Source organism: Sinohyriopsis cumingii, unplaced genomic scaffold (genome assembly GCF_028554795.1).
Source record: "Sinohyriopsis cumingii isolate HCF-2022 unplaced genomic scaffold, ASM2855479v2 utg001870l, whole genome shotgun sequence".
Classification (NCBI taxonomy): domain Eukaryota; kingdom Metazoa; phylum Mollusca; class Bivalvia; order Unionida; family Unionidae; genus Sinohyriopsis; species Sinohyriopsis cumingii.
Window position 1 is genome coordinate 622370 of NW_028316076.1, and position 16704 is coordinate 639073.

Here is a 16704-nt window from a genome sequence, read left to right on the forward strand (position 1 = left end):
AGTTCGTCACCCTTAGTCAACCCTGAAAAATACTATTCCATTCGAGAGACGGAAAAGCGCTCCTCTAGAAAATTTAGAACCACGGCTTACACCTACACGGTGAAATTTAAAGATTTCAAGGCCGACGTACCCTTGGAGAAAGCAGAAGGGTTTATCACCGAGATGTGGGATTCTTCACCGCACTCAAGCGACAATGTCAACCCAAAGAAGACGATCGCTTGACACTATCCATAGATCACGACGGTTTGAAATCCCCTGTTTGGATCGAGTTTAGCAGACCCGCAGAACTAACCCCTTCCAAAGTCATGGACAAGATTCAACACGTACAACAATCTAATGACCAGTTTGACATCACCGATGGTAAAGCCACACTGAAAATGGCTCACGTCTCTCTTCCTCAAGGGACAGGATGCAAAAAGATGTTATTGGTGGACGACCTTCGCAACACCAAAACAAGTCTCGTCCGAATTAACAACCCTCAAGACCAGATGTGTTTAGCCCGTGCCATCGTGGTGGGACGAACCTATGCCAACAAGAACGACACGGTAGAATGGAAAAGAACCTGGGAGAACATTCGAAAATCGAACCGAACCAAACAACGAAACGAAGCAGAACTCCTGTTGCAACAAGCTGGCCTGTCCAAAGACACACCCTGTGGCATTCCTGAGATGCAAAAATTGCAAGATGCCCTAGCTCCACGCTACACCTTGAAAGTGCACCCTCAAGAAATGCGCGGGCCTCTGTTGTTTCGAGGCCAACATTTTAAGGACGGAAAATACATTCATGTCTATCATCACGATGAACATTTCGATACCATTACCAGTATCACCGGATTCCTGGGATATGTTTATTATTGTGAGAAATGTGACTATGGTTATAATAATCGAGAGCAACACAAACATTGTGGATGGAAATGCTCAGGATGTTTGGCCTCTCCGCCCTGTCTGAGCGAAGAACCAGTGCCTTGCTCAACTTGTCTGCGCACGTTTGTCAGCCCTACCTGTTACCAACAACATTTGAAAACACAAGGTTCACAGAAGAAATGTGCTTGTCAACTCCTGAGATTGTGCCCTACGTGTGGACAAGGCATACTTACCAATAATGCCAAGGCACACGTATGTCGAGGAAAGAAAAAATGTCACATTTGTCACCACATCGTGGACTTGGAACACCAATGCTAAGTGCAAAAATACCAACCCCCACCAGAGAAAGAGGACGGTCACAAGAAGAAAGGCAATTTCATCTTTTTCGATTTCGAATGCATGCAAGAGACCGGCATTCACATTCCTAATTTCTGCGTGGCTCATCGAGCGTGCGAGAAGTGCATTCAAGAACATGTCTTCAGTTATTGCCCTCACTGCAGCAAAATTCCTGGAGATCGTGAAAAAATCTTTCGGGGACCGAACACGCTAGCCGATTTCGCTCGATGGGTCTTAGACCCCATTGACAAGACGTGGAGCCAAGAGGACATCGAACGTTACGGAGATTGTCATCGTCATGCCACAGTGATGGCTCACAATTTCTCCGGATACGATGGACAGTTTCTTTTGAGGTACTATACAGAACAAGGCACCGAACGTCCTAAAGTGACTTTGAACGGAGCCAAAATCATTTTCATGCAAGTGGGACAAGTGCAGTTTAAAGATTCGATGAGTTACTTGGCCATGCCTTTGAGTCGAATGCCTAAAACGTTTGGAATGACAGAAATGGCTAAAGGTTATTTTCCACACTTTTTCAATACGGAAGCCAATCAACATGCCGTTCTACCCCATTTGCCTGAGGCTCACTATTACGACCCCGACAACATGCGTACCGAACAACGAGAAGCTTTCTACGCTTGGTACCAGGCTCACGCCTCCGACCCTTTCGACTTTCAGGAAGAAATCTTAAAGCATTGTCGTTCCGACGTGGACATTTTACGACGTTGCTGTGGAAAATTTCGAGAACTGTTCATGGAACACGGAGGGGTCGATCCTTTGAAAGAAGCTTGCACCATTGTCAAAGCGTGTTCCTTAGTGTATCGACAACGATTCATGCCTGAAAACACCGTGGCTGTCATCAGTCCTCAAACGACCCACTTTGTCAAGCGTCAATGCTCGGTCAAAGCCCTACGTTGGTTACATTACTTGTGCGACAAGGAAGACAAGTGGATTCAGCATGCCCGCAACGGAGGGGGCGAAAAGACCATCGGAACGTATTCTGTCGATGGCTGGGACTTAGAAAACCCCAAGATCGTGTACGAGTTTAATGGTTGCTTATTTCACGGATGTCCGGTCTGTTACACTGACCGTGGCACTAGAAATCAGTTTTTGCAACGGACCATGGAAGACCTGTACCAGGACACTTGTCAGCGACGCCTAAAGTTGGAACAGGAAGGATACCAAGTGGTGGAAATGTGGGAACACGAATACGATCACTGTATGAAAATCGATCCCGAGTTTAAACGCCTCGTGGAAAGTTACCAGTTCATGGACCCGCTGAACCCGAGAGATAGTTTGTACGGAGGAAGGACCAATGCCACCTGTTTGCTGTACCAAGCCGACGAAGACAAAGGAGAAGAAATCAAATACTTGGACGTGTGTTCACTGTATCCCTTCGTGTGCAAATATTGTCGCTTTCCTGTAGGGCACCCGCAATTGCTGACGGAACACATCGACCTGAAAAACATTCGACAATACGAAGGCTTGATCAAGTGCAAAGTTCTACCTCCCACGAACCTATACCATCCCGTCTTACCTCACCATTGTCAAGGCAAACTGATGTTTCCCTTGTGCCGTTCTTGTGCCGAAACGTGCAACCAAGACCAACCTTGTCAGCACAGCCAGGAAGAACGGGCCTTGACGGGAACCTGGGTCAGCGTAGAATTGTTCAAAGCTCTGGACATGGGATACCAACTGTTAGAAGTGTACGAAATTTACCACTTTCCCAAGACACAACAATACCACAAGGGTGACCCTACTCAGAAAGGCATTTTCGCAGACTACGTGGATGCCTTTTTGAAACTGAAACAAGAAGCCAGCGGTTATCCTTCCTGGTGTCACACTCCCGAAGACCAAATACAATTCAAAGAGAAATACCGGGAACAAGAAGGCATCACTTTAGACCACATCGAGAAAAACGAAGGCAGACGATCGTTTGCCAAAGTGATGTTAAATTGCTTGTGGGGTAAAATGGCACAACGACCGTGTTTACCCAAGACGGAATATTTGACAGAACCTTCCCCTACTTCCAGATGATTCACGACAAAACCAAATACATGAAACACGTGGAAGTCGTTCGAGAGGATTTGATCTTGGTCAATTACGAAGAAGATCTGAACTTTGTACAAGACGACCCTTTTGGAAATGTCATCATTGCGGCTTACGTGACAGCCCATGCTCGCTTAAAATTGTACGAAGCTTTAGAACTGTTATGGGAACGCGTCCTATACTTTGACACGGAAAGTTGCATTTACATCCATCACCCAATTCAACATCACCCTGACATCGAAGGAGACCGTTTAGGAGCCTGGACAGACGAGCATCCCGACGACAAGATTCTAAGTTTCGTCAGTGGCGGTCCCAAAAATTACGGCTACGAATACCGGGACAAACAAGGAGAAGTGCACACGACGTGCAAAGTGAAAGGACTGACTCTGAATCATCGTACCAGTCGAGTGGTCAATTTTGGGGTATTGAAAGAAGCCTTGCAATCGGGAGAGGATGGAAACTTTAAAGTGACCACCTATCAACCGAACAAGATTGTACGTTTACCCACTCACCACATCGTCAGTCGGCCCTTGGAAAAAGTCTATCAAATCGTGTACCAGAAGCGAGTGCGACTTCCCAATCATTTCACCTTACCGTATGGACACGTCGGTATTGGTCTGTATATAAAAAGGAACCCTAGGCAAGATCGATAGTTCATTGTGACTACCAAGACCGAGCGAACAAGATGAATACTTTCAGAGAAACACAGAACAAGTTGTTTAGAAAGGCACAATTTAAGTGTGAGGCTTCGGAAGTGGAATGCGATTGTGAGCCTTGCGATGGGTACGATGCTGTACCTTGTGACCTGAGCGATGGCGTAAAGCATCATGGGAACTTTAGTGTCCCTACCCCTATCATGGAAAGGGATGCTGTGCGTGTCAAACCTGAGGGATGCGAAAGTGATGCCGCTCGTCCTCTTGGACATTTTACTGGGTTTCGTTTTCAAGGGGAATGTTCACCTTCACGTCTACCCCCCTACGGATGTCATCCAGCCCTGAGCAAACTCCTGTTCATGTCACCCAACCCTCATCGAAACGAACCTGTGAAAAACGAATATTCGTTCCCTGTGCGTTTGACGGAATACTGCGACTTTGAAAATCGTCTTCAATCGTTCAAAGGAAAATGGCCTAAGTATCTGGGAGGACCGACACCCGAAGAATTAGCCAGAGCTGGATTTTTCTACTTGGGCGAAGGAGATAAAGTCAAGTGCTTCAGTTGCGGTGTGTCACTTCACCACTGGGAACCGCAAGATTCGGCCTACGTTGAACATGCTCGATGGTCACCGAATTGTCATTACTTACCCTAAGTGTGACCGAGACATTAAAGTAACTTACCATGTCGTTGACGAAGAAGAAACCAGATTGGCTAGGAGTCAAATGTTGGACATCACCGAGACCAGTATTTAAACTTCATTTCAAAAACGATATTGAATCATTACCTAAAGAACTGCAAGAGAAGATTTACAAGGAAGTTTGTCAGGGGTTTGCCAGAGTGAAATCTCAATGGGTTACTGTAGAACTTTTGTGTCGAGAAATTCATAAGAGGAAAGTGAAAAAAGTCAACCAGTGTGTTAGATTTCTTTGGGTCAAGGGTGCATTCATCCTATTATATCGCTTTAGATCGTTTACATCAAAAGAGTTCAGTGACATTCTTGGACGTTACCCTGAATGGCAGTGGTCAGAAATTACTCACTATGTGGATTACTTTTGTGAATTGTACGGACTGACCTATTCATGAATACTTTACAAGAGAACATTCGTGCTTTGCCTGTGGAGTTGAGAGAAAGGATTTACCGAGAGCTGGTCAAAATACAAGTGAAACGTAAAGAACAATTGCATCCGTTACGTCACCGGTGTTTGAATCACTGGTACCTGAAGGCTATACAAGGATTGATTCAATTGAAAGTGTTCCATCGGACAGACATTGATCAACGATCCTCTAGTTTTAAAAAGGATTGGTTTGGTATGGACGATTCTACCTACATCATTGTAAACGTACTGAATCGAATTCCAGAGGAAGAGTTAACGAATTACCAATATCTTGAACACAATGTCAACTTGGTGAACGAGGAAACTTCTGAACGAATTGTAATGTGTAGATTAGTGACTGAACTATTTAAATTCGACACTGAAGTAAAACCATGTTTGTGCAAACAGTACATTTCTTGTGTCAGACCAAAGAGGATTTAGTATGACCTATTCATGGATACTTTGCTAGAGAACATTCGTGCTTTGCCTGTGGAGTTGAGAGAACGCATTTACCGAGAACTGATCAAAATACAAGTGAAACGCAAACTCAAAGTGATTCATCCGTTTTTAAATTATGCTCTGTTCCAAAGTATAAGAAGACTGATTATGAGTGGATATTACATCAGCCACAAAGGTAAACGAGGCTATTGGCCACCACCCAACGATTCCAAAAGCAGTGTATATACTTATGGATACTTTACAAGAGAACATTTTGGGCTTGCCTGAGGAGTTGAGAGAAAAGATTTACCGAGAACTGGTGAAAATACAAGTGAAACGTAAAGAACAATTGCATCCGTTACGTCACCAGATCTTTAACCACTGGTACCTGAATGGTATAAGAGGACTGATTCGTCAGAAATTTTTTCAGTGGTAAGACCTTGTTGAACACTTTCAGTGTATGAATGATGATGATGATGATGGACTAGACGTTCGTAATTTTGGTTACCTCGAGATTCACTTACTGCAACGTATTGAGGAAGAAGAGTTAAAGGATTACCAACATTTGTTACATGGAATCTGCTTAGAAAAAGACGAAACATCTAGACAAACTCTGACGTTTCAGTTACAGTATGTAACATTTAAATTCCCTACTGGAGAACGAACGTGTTTGGTTAGAAATTACCTTTATTGCTTCCGAAACAAAGACACTATAAAATCAAGTTGCCATGCCACGGATTATGTCACATATCATTCAACAGATTCCGTGGAAGGTACTCAATGACCATATTCAAACCGTGGATCATTACCATCAATTATTACAAGAACTGTATCCATTCAATTTGGGACGACAAGTGGTGTGTGTCTTAGTGACTTGTTTTCTGGGATTTCGTTTACCAGCCGATTCTTTGTGGACTCTTTACGATCAGTACTTACCACCTCAATGGCCTTAAATGGTCACGAAAAACTCCTTTTGCTCAAAGCCTTGCGTTTTCATCTGGATACTTCTCGACCTCAACAGGAAAAAAAGATTCGTCAACTTTTAGCTACCCAAGACGTGTATGACGATGTGTGTGTAGCTTGTGACTTACACCCCCATTGGACAGATGTTCGTGATTGGAAAAAGGGGGGTTTTGAGGCTTGGACCCAAGAAGTGGCCCAGTATGCACAAGAGTTGTTCAAGGAAAAAAGTTACTTTTCAACCTGTGTTAGTGACGGTGCCAGAAGAACCCGTCACCGAGAACAACCACTCGCTTCAGGACAGGACTGTCATGGACATGCCTGAAAGGTCATTCCGGGAGGACACTTGTGTGACAATACCTCATGTAGAGACTGTAAGAACATTACACACTGTCCCTAGGACATCTTGGTTACCCAAAACATGTTGTACAGACACTTGTTTATATTCCACTTTGATCGTTTTGATGTGTTTTTTATTCCTGTACATCACTATTTGGGTTTTATGTATTTTTGTATTTCGTGTTCATATTTGAAACATTCAATAAACGTGTTCTGAAAAAAGTATATAAACTCTTGTCTTTTTTGTTTTCGTGTCACAAGTGACATTCCTCACACTATGGCTACCTCTACTGTCTCTGCTCCCTCTTCCTCTACTGTCAAAGTCATCGACGAACACTTAGATCGTGCCAGTTGGGAGGCTTTGTACCTTCGCCATCCCTTTAACATGCTCATTGCTGGACCTAGCGGTTCAGGCAAAACCGAATTTGTCAAACGTTTGATCGAACATAAACATCATTTGATCGATCGACCACCTCAGCGGATCGTGTGGTGTTACAAAGAGTGGCAATCGGCGTACAGCCTCTTGCGAGAAAGTCAAGACGATTCCATCGTGTTTGTGGAAGGCATTCCTAAAGAAGACGACGGCATCGTCTCTGACTCCCGTCAAACCCATTTGGTCATTTTCGACGACATGTTAGGAGAAGACGAAGAAGAAATTAAATTGTGGTTCACGCGCAAAGGGCATCACCGTAATGCCAGTGTCGTTTACATCACCCAAAATTTGTTTCAACAAAGTAAAGCCCATCGCACCATCAGTCTCAATGCGCATTACGTGGTCTTGTTTAAAAGCCCTCGAGATAAATCGCAAGTGCAAGTCTTAGCCAAACAGTTAGGAACGCCTTGGCTGACTCAGGCGTACGACGATGCCACTCAAACACCACACGCCTATTTACTCGTCGATTTGAAACCTACGACTCCCGAGGATTTGCGATTTCGTACCCACTTGTTTCACCACTGGTGCCAAGACGGAGGGCCTGTCCTGTACACGTCTCCGTCCTCGACTTCATTTCACTCCCCATAAAAAATCTATAAAAACCTCAGACCCTTTTTCGTCTGTCTCACACAACGTCAACATGACGTCCCTTCAGTCGCATCTTCCCGTCAAATTGATTCGTGCCTTGTATGGCATCAGTCGAGAAAAAAATCCACAAATACGAGCTCGTGTCTTAGAAGCTAGTCTCAAAGAAGTCTTACGATGGTTCACGGTGACGGCACGTCAATTACTCCAAGGAATCATTCAGATTCCTCATCAAACCAAACGCTTTTTCGATCGAAACAAAGTCGCTTTGGTCCAACTGGCCGATCCCCGCATCGACACTCAAACCAAAAAACAAATCATTTTGAAACCTGGAGGGAGCGGTACTCTAGGAGGGGTCATCATTCGCTCACTCTTAAGATGGGATCCTAATGCCCCCAAAGTTATCCCCAAGACAAAAGTCCAACGAAGCCCCAAGAAGAAAAAGAAAAAGACCAGGTCCCCAAGGAGAACTTCTCCAGTGGCAGGACCCTCCTCTGACCAGACACCACCACCCCGGAAAAAGAAAAGAAGCCCCCAGAAAAAGAAACAGAAAAAAAGTCCCCAGAAAAAGAAAAGTCCACAGAAGAAAACTAGTCGCAAGAGAGGCACTTCGGCCAGGACGCAACCTTACACTCGCAAACCACGATCTGCCACGGCAGTGACTACGTCTCCGGCATCCTCACGTTTGTCCACTTCTCCGTTGATGACACCAGGAACTGAAGAGTACTTGGAGACGTTGATCACACCAAGAACTTCTCCGTTGATGACCCCCAAAAGAACTTCCCCAGTGGCAGGACCCTCCAATTTAGCCGCATTGGCTGCTGCTCACAAAGTACCTTCTCCCAAAATCAAAGTCCATGAAGGATCGGGCATGTTACAAAGTTTACTGGATTTGTCCAAGCAAGAACTGGCTCGATTTAGTCCGTTGCGTACCCCTGCACGACGTGTCATGCCTGTCCTCAAACTAATACGACGTAAAGACAATCAGTGGCGACGCGTTCCAGTATAAAAAAGGGCTGTGACCGAGTAGGGTATCAGTGTTTTTTTTTTTTGGTGCTCCTGAAGACTCAAAGATGTCACCCTCCAGAAAACCCCAAGGAAAGAAAAGGAAAGGACTGCCACCACGTTTAGCCAAACATGGGGATATGTTATCTGTCCTGTCTAAAGCTTCTCCACCCCTACGAAAAAAACTCATTCAAACGGCCTCCAAAGAGGTCATCGATACCGTGTGCGAATGTTGTTTGAACGTCTTGAAAGGCACGATTCCTTTGCCCAAACACCAGAAACAATGCTTAAGCAAACATCGTCACGTTCTTCGCCAAATGGTTCAAAAGAAAATTCCCATTCGTCAAAAAAAGAAGATGTTGGTCCAACGTGGAGGCATTTTGCCTCTCTTGTTAGGCCCCATACTGAAAGGAGTCTTGGGAACCATGTTGGGAGGACTCGTGGGAGCAAGATAAAAAGGCCTTCGGAAGTCCCAAGATCTCAGAATCGACCCCTGACAACCGCATGGAAGGACGAAAACTAGCTTTAGTGCCTTACAAACGATGGATGGAATACCATCGGTGGCAAGAACAACGCACCCCGCATCTACCTCCCAATCACAATTTGAGCGAGATGTCCCAGTTACAACACGAATTGCAGTCCTTGATGGATCGCCAAGATTTGTCCGAAACAGAAAAATCGCAAAAGTACGGTCAACTCTTGCAACGACTGCAACTCTTTCACCAGAAAGCTTTAGACGAAACAGCTCTACCTACTCTGAAAGATTTTAAGACCTTGATGAAAAGTCCAGCACCATCACCAGTACCAGTACCAGTACCACCAGTACCAGTGACCAAGACAGAAAAAGGAAAAGAAGAAGAATTAGAAGGGTTTCAAACTCCACCAGAAAAAGTACGCAAGTTAACAACACCACCTACCTCCAGAATTGGATAGATTAAAAAGATGATGGCCACCCCTTCTTCATCATAAGAGAAAAAGAAAGTGAAGACAGAAGTGAAGACAGAAGTGAAACAAGAACCGATATCCCCCGCTCAGACATCCTCCTCCTCTTCAACACCTATTGCCGGTCGAACACGCAAAGCATTGCAATCCAAGAAAATACCCCAAGAGAAAAAGAGTAGCCTCTTCCAAGAGTGGGTGCCTTATTAACACACCAACCAACCAACACAAAAAAAATAAAAAATGGAAAAGGTCTTAGCCAGCATTTACTACGAGTACTCGCATCCTGCAGGTTACGCAGGAGTTCAAAAATTGTATCGTGCTGACAAAACGCGACTGAAAAGTCTCCGTTTACCTCAAGTGCAACGATGGTTACAAGAACAAGCTACCTACACTTTGCACAAACCCATTCGACGCAAGTTTGCCAGAAGTCGCACCCGAGTGGAAGGCATCGATCATCAATTGCAAGCCGATTTAGCCGATGTCTCTCATTTGGCCAGCTACAATCGTGGCTACAAATATTTGTTTTGTGTCATCGACGTCTTTTCCAAATTTGCCTGGGTCGTGCCCTTGACTTCCAAATCCAGCAGCGAGTTAGTGCGAGCCCTGCAACGGGTGTTGAAACAAAGTGGTCGTCATCCTCTTCGATGGCAAACGGACAAAGGCACCGAATTTTTGAACCAAGCTTTCCAAAAAGAATTAAAGAAACATGACATTCATTTCTTTACCACCGAGAATCCCGAAACCAAAGCCAGCATCGTGGAAAGTTTTCAAAGCACTTTGAAAGAACGCATGTGGAAATATTTTACGCATCACCACACTCTGAAGTACATCGACATCTTACCGCACCTGGTGCAAGCGTACAACCAATCTTACCATCGAAGCATCGGACGTGCCCCGCAAGACGTGACTCCCGACAACGAAGTGTTGGTGTTTGAGCGCCTGTTTGGTACGTCCCCGACGAGGGCTGTCCTCAAGAAAAGTGGAGAGTTGGTCGTAGGAGATTGGGTGCGCATTGGCAAAACCAAACGCACTTTCGACAAAGGTTACTTACCTAACTGGACGACCGAATTGTTTCGCGTCACTGGACGAGTGCATGGCCGTCATCCTGCCGTCTATAAATTGGAAGACATGAACGGAGAAGTGCTCAAAGGAACGTTTTATTTGCCCGAGTTACAACGTGTCACCAAAAAAGAAGACGACGTGTACGACATCGAAAGCATTCTCGAACGCAGAACCCGTAAAGTGGGCAAGCGACGTGTCAAAGAAGTCAAAGTACGTTGGAAAGGATATCCACCCAGTTTTGATTCTTGGATCGACGCTTCGCAAGTCATCGACTATAAAAAGAAGTGACCATCATGCCCTTTCACACAGCAGACGCAGCTACGTCGACCACTCCTCCTTCACCCAGTTCTTCTGTGCATGATTTACAAAAACAACCCTTGTGGGTGTGGTGTGAAGAACGTGTGCCTAAAACGCAAATCGTCTTTTTCTGCCAAATCTTCGTGGTGTATTGTGTCATCGGGGCAGCCATTGCCAATTTGAGTTTGCAACAAGGAGACAAACAATTGTGGACCATTTTATTGAGCAGTTGCATCGGTTACCTACTTCCCAATCCCTCCCTGAAATTCTCTTCCAACGGGAACCACGGGAACTTTGTATCCAGTGCCAGTGCCAGTCACCAGTCCAACCACAACCAGAACCCCATTTTGAGCGGAGACACGCCTCTGACGTCCAGTAGTAACCCCTCGGACAGCCACAGAACTCTGGAATTATGAGTCACGAAAACCAATTTTACTTAACTTTACCCAGTGACAGTTCCATGGAGGTGTTTCCCAACAACACGTTGTGCTGTTACACGGCCAAATTACCTCAGGCCATCCCCTTAGATCACGAATACCATTGGGAAGTGGCTTTGGTAGAAATGATTCACCCAACACAAATCAAAAACATCACTGAAACTCAAAACACTTTTGACGTCGAAATTCTGGATCCAGCACTGCAGCAAACCATGACGGCCACTTCTCAACATAGATCACATCTTGCGAAGGACCCAATACCTCGCAGCAGCAGTGACCCTTCTCATCCTCTTTACGTTTATCACTTTAAAATTAATTCAGGCCATTATTTTAGTGGTCAACATCTGGTGGAGGCCATCGCTGACAAATTCTATGCAACCTTTGAGAAAGTTCTAAAAAAAACATGTCACCATCGAGTACCACAAACAGTCTCACCGTCTACTCATCAGATTTGATAGTGAGGATAGAAGTATACGTATTAAATTTTGCCCTGGATTGTATGACATTTTGGGTGGAGACCTCAATTTGGTCACGGATAAGCAGACCAAACAAATTCACATCGCAGAGATTGACAACAACTTGCATTTTGCGAGGTATTTTCGTTACCCAGTAGAACTGAACCAAGGACTGAATTTGATCTTTGTGTACTCCGATGTGGTGGAGTACAACGTGGTGGGACACACCTCCGTGCCGTTACTGCGTGTCATTCCTTTCAAAGTAAATTCTGCCATGGCCACTGACGAGGAAGGTGGAAACACTTACCACGTCCACCGCGAATTTGTCCATCCTCACTATTTGCCTGTCAGCAAGTCGTATTTGGACACGGTCAACATTGCTATAAAAGGAGATTTGGGACAAAATATTCCATTCACCAAAGGAAAAGTCACGGTGAAACTCCATTTTCGAAAACGGTTCTCTCACGACTCGTAAGTAAGTCATGTATCCAGTGTACCGAGGGGTTGCACGACAGCGAGGACACGGTTTAGGAGACATGTTAAAATTAACCTTTCGTTCGGTGGCCCCGGTGTTGAAACCGATGGTGACACGCGGATTGCACGCTTTGAAAGATGCGGCACTGACGCAAGGCAAAGAATTTCTCCAAAATGTCATCATCGACAAACAAAACCCTAGAGAAGCCTTCATGAGGGCTGGCAAAAATGTCTTGCTGCAAACGGGCAAAGACATTTTAGGTCGACGAGACACACCAATAAATGCCCTGCACGCTACCGAATCAAGCATTCAGCAAGGACAAGGCAGAAAGAGACGACGAAGAAAACACCCTTTCACCAGACTTCAAGCGAGAAAGATCAAGAAAAGAAGAAGAACCATTCGAGACTTAGACGTTTTCGATTATTGAGAAAGAACAGAACAAAAAATGATGCACCGAGAGTCTTGCGCCTGTTCCAAGACGGAACTGGATCTGTTTGCCATGCCCCCCACCATGACGAGGATGCAAGAATCCCAATGGGTGGAATTTCATCCCGTCTCCTCATTGGCCGATTCCGCTCCCATCGAGTTTGAAATCAAAGGACAGCCCGAAGATTACATCGATCTGAATAGCAGTTACTTGTACTTGAAAGTCAAAGTTCTAGATAAGGGAGGAGATTCTATAAGCGGCGAAGAGAAAGTAGCCCCCGTCAACAATTTCATGCATTCCTTGTTCAGCTCAGAGGACTTATACTTGAACAACAAACTGGTCAGCAGCAGCATGGATACTTACCCTTACCGTGCCTACCTGGAAAATCTCTTGACGTACGGAATAAATGCCAAGGATACTCATCTCAATGCCTGTGTGTTGTGGGAACCTGACGAAGCGGACGAATTCGATAAAAAAAATCTTGAAGCTGACCCCAAATTAAAAACAACCACCAATGAGGGATTTGTAGAACGAAGAAACAGAATCAAAGATGGAAAGAGTTTAGAACTGATGGATCGTTTGCATTTGGACATGTGGTTGCAAGAGAAATATTTGCTGAACGGGGTGAATGTCCGCTTGAGACTGAATCGCAGTAGTGCCGCTTTCCATTTGTTGGCTGATGATGATGCTCCTACTGGTGGCAATCCCAAAAGCAAAATCGAGGAGGCCAAACTCTACGTACGACGCGTGGAAATGTTGCCTAAAGTGGGAAACGACATCAGTCAAACGTTGAGCAGAACGACCACCAAGTATCCCATACGACGTGTGGAAGTTAAAACGTTCACCATTCCTGCTGGACAGCATTCCATGATCGAAGATCATCTGTTTCAAGGACAGTTACCCAAGCGTTTAATCCTTGGTATGGTCGAGAATTCAGCCTTCAACGGAGCCTTCGCTGAAAATCCTTTTGAGTTTAAACACTTTTCTGTGAAGAAAGTCGAAGTCAGTCGCGATGGCAAGACCTTGTGTACCAGACCTTTCGAACCTGTCTTTAGTGACGACGAGACTAAGACGAATTACTTGAGATCGTACTTGTCCCTGTACGAAGCCACCGGTCAGTTAGGAACCAACACCCGTCACGGCATTACGTACGACGATTACGTAGGAGGTTATGCTTTGTGGGCTTTCGATTTCACTCCAGACCAAGGCAGCGACGAGGGACATTTCCACCCTATAAAATCAGGCCAGATTCGTGTGGAACTTCAGTTTGCAAAAGAACTGCCAAAGACAGTGAACGTCATCCTGTATGCCGAATTCGATAATACCATAGAAATCAACAGTTTGAGAGAAGTCATTCTAGATTTTTAGAAGCCATGGAAGACTGTCATCCCTCTTTACCTAGTGGAGAAACTTTGGACATGGAATGTGAGGAGACCGTGGAAGGAGAATCCCAAGACAAAGAAAAAGAAGTTGTCATGATGAAGTCGAGATGGCCAGAACAAGAAGCCCATTTAGTCTCCTGTTTTGCCAAACACTTGGTCGAAAAAATGACGGAATTGATCAAGAAAAGTTGTTATGGATGTCAAAACGATCATCCTAGTCAAATTCAACACGATAAATGCCTAATGTTAAGTCAAGAAGAAAAATTGGACGAGTATCTGGACGAAGCTTGGAGTCTCATCTCGAACAAAGACGTGTTGTACCAGTGGTATAAAGACTTGCGTGAACATTCTTGTCCACCATTAACCACTCAAGAGATCCATCGTATCGAAGCTCTCCTGAATCTGAGTGAGGAAACAGAACGAATAACCGTTTATTCGTCAGACATTTTCAAGCAAAAAGTCAGGATCGAATTGACGACTTATTATTACCTGTGAAGAAGAAAAAAAGCACACACAAAACATGGATACCTGGGAACTTTATTACCTTATGAACCACAGTTCGTATCCGGCTTCTTGGAATCCTGTCGTCTGTGCTAAAGATGAACTCCCTCATCGCAAACCTAAAGACCATCAAGCTTACGTGATCAACACGGACGACAGTCATCTCCCAGGAACCCACTGGGTAGCCGTCTACTTTCCTCAAGAAGGATGTGTGGAATATTTCGATTCGTACGGATTGCCCCCTTTGGAAGACGATATCATCCACTTTATGAGAAGAAATGCTCAGACCACCCGATTCAATAATGTGAAATTACAAGGCACAGATTCCTTGGTGTGTGGACAGTACTGTGTGTATTTTCTGCATCATCGCAGCCTGGGCTATTCCTTAGAACATTTAGTGACTCATTTCGATCCTCGTTCTTCTTCAAGAAACGATGTGAAAGTAGATCGATGGTTTTGTGACCATTATGCTTATCTTTTATCTCAAGCTAGGAAACGTAGTGTCCATCAATGGCCTAATGATTTCCAACAGTGGAAATCACAATTTCATTCACAACGTTGTCAGCCCTGTTTAAAGTAGATTGTCAATTGAGAAAAATGTTTGTGATTTGAAAAAAAATTGTTTGATGTTATATTGTTGGATTATTGTTAAAAAATGTTAGAGTTGTTGTTGTTTAGTGTTAAGTGATTTTTGAATAAAAAATGTTGTGTTTTGAAAGAAAAATGCCTTTGTCTTTTGTTTAGCTATAAGAATGTTGGATTGATGCTCTTTCATTTCTTACTATCCCTCTTATGACACTCACTGAACGTTGCGGCTCGAAAACCGTGTGGGGATGTTTTCCTTCACGTCCGCGCTTTGACTTTAAGAACCGGGGTTGTTTCCAGTCTAACCATCCATTGTCGACTCATCCTCCTACGAAGATGTGCTCCAAACTAGCTAAACTCAACGAAGCCTACGTGAATTTGCATAGGGTCAGACACAGTCTGATACCGAAGCCAGAAGAAATAGAGAATGTGAGAATGTTAAAAATCACTGAAGACCTGATAGAAGAGCTCTTCAGAGAAGAAATGAACAGGGAAAAAGAAGAATGGACAGAGAAGTACAGACTTCAGAGACAGCAGCAACAGCAGCAACAACAGCAGCAGCAGCAGCAGCAACCTGAAGCTGACAGAGGCTTTGTCGATTGTCGTATCGACACCAAAGAGTTCTTCTTCTCTTTCCGAAGAAGCAGACCTATCGCCAGAAAGTCTATCCTCAGAGGACATCGCATTCTTAGAAACTAAAAAAAGAATGCCATAGCAAACAAAAAAACAGCCCTTTTCAGGGTTACCCAATACTCTAGAAAAGAAATAACTATCCATTTGCCAATGTGTGTAGGTAGAGTAGTGTGAAAATAAACACTAACTCTTTTTTTTAAAAATGTGAGGGTATGTGTTTGTGTTTGTAAGTGGTTAAGTAAGTTGGTGTGGATAGTAGATTAAAATAATGTTTTTTGGTGTTTGAGGTATATATTAGGGGTTAGATTGGATTGCTTTGCGTATGTGGATAGTCTATTGAAGTGGTTAATAAAAAAATTTAAAATAGTGATGGGTAGCATAAAAAAGTGAGTGAGTGTTTTTTTTAGGTCCGCGCGTTGTTGTTTTTGGTCATGATCTAGGTAAGATCAATTTTATGTTTTTAGGGGGATGTTTTCCATCACGTCCGCGCTTTCAGTATAAATTGAAACTCGTTCGGCAGTCCAGCTACCCTTGTTGATTGATCAACACCACCAGAAGAATGAATACCAGAATTGTGAAACTGTTAGAACTCCAGATGCACCTGGAATATGCCAGGCGCATAGTAAATGAACTATCAGCGGAGGCTATCGTAGAAGAAGCAAGAATAAAGAAGGAAGAGGAGGAGAGAAGAGAGAGGGAAGAAGAGGAAAAGAAAATAGAAGAGAGGATGTCGTACAATATTCCCGAGACAG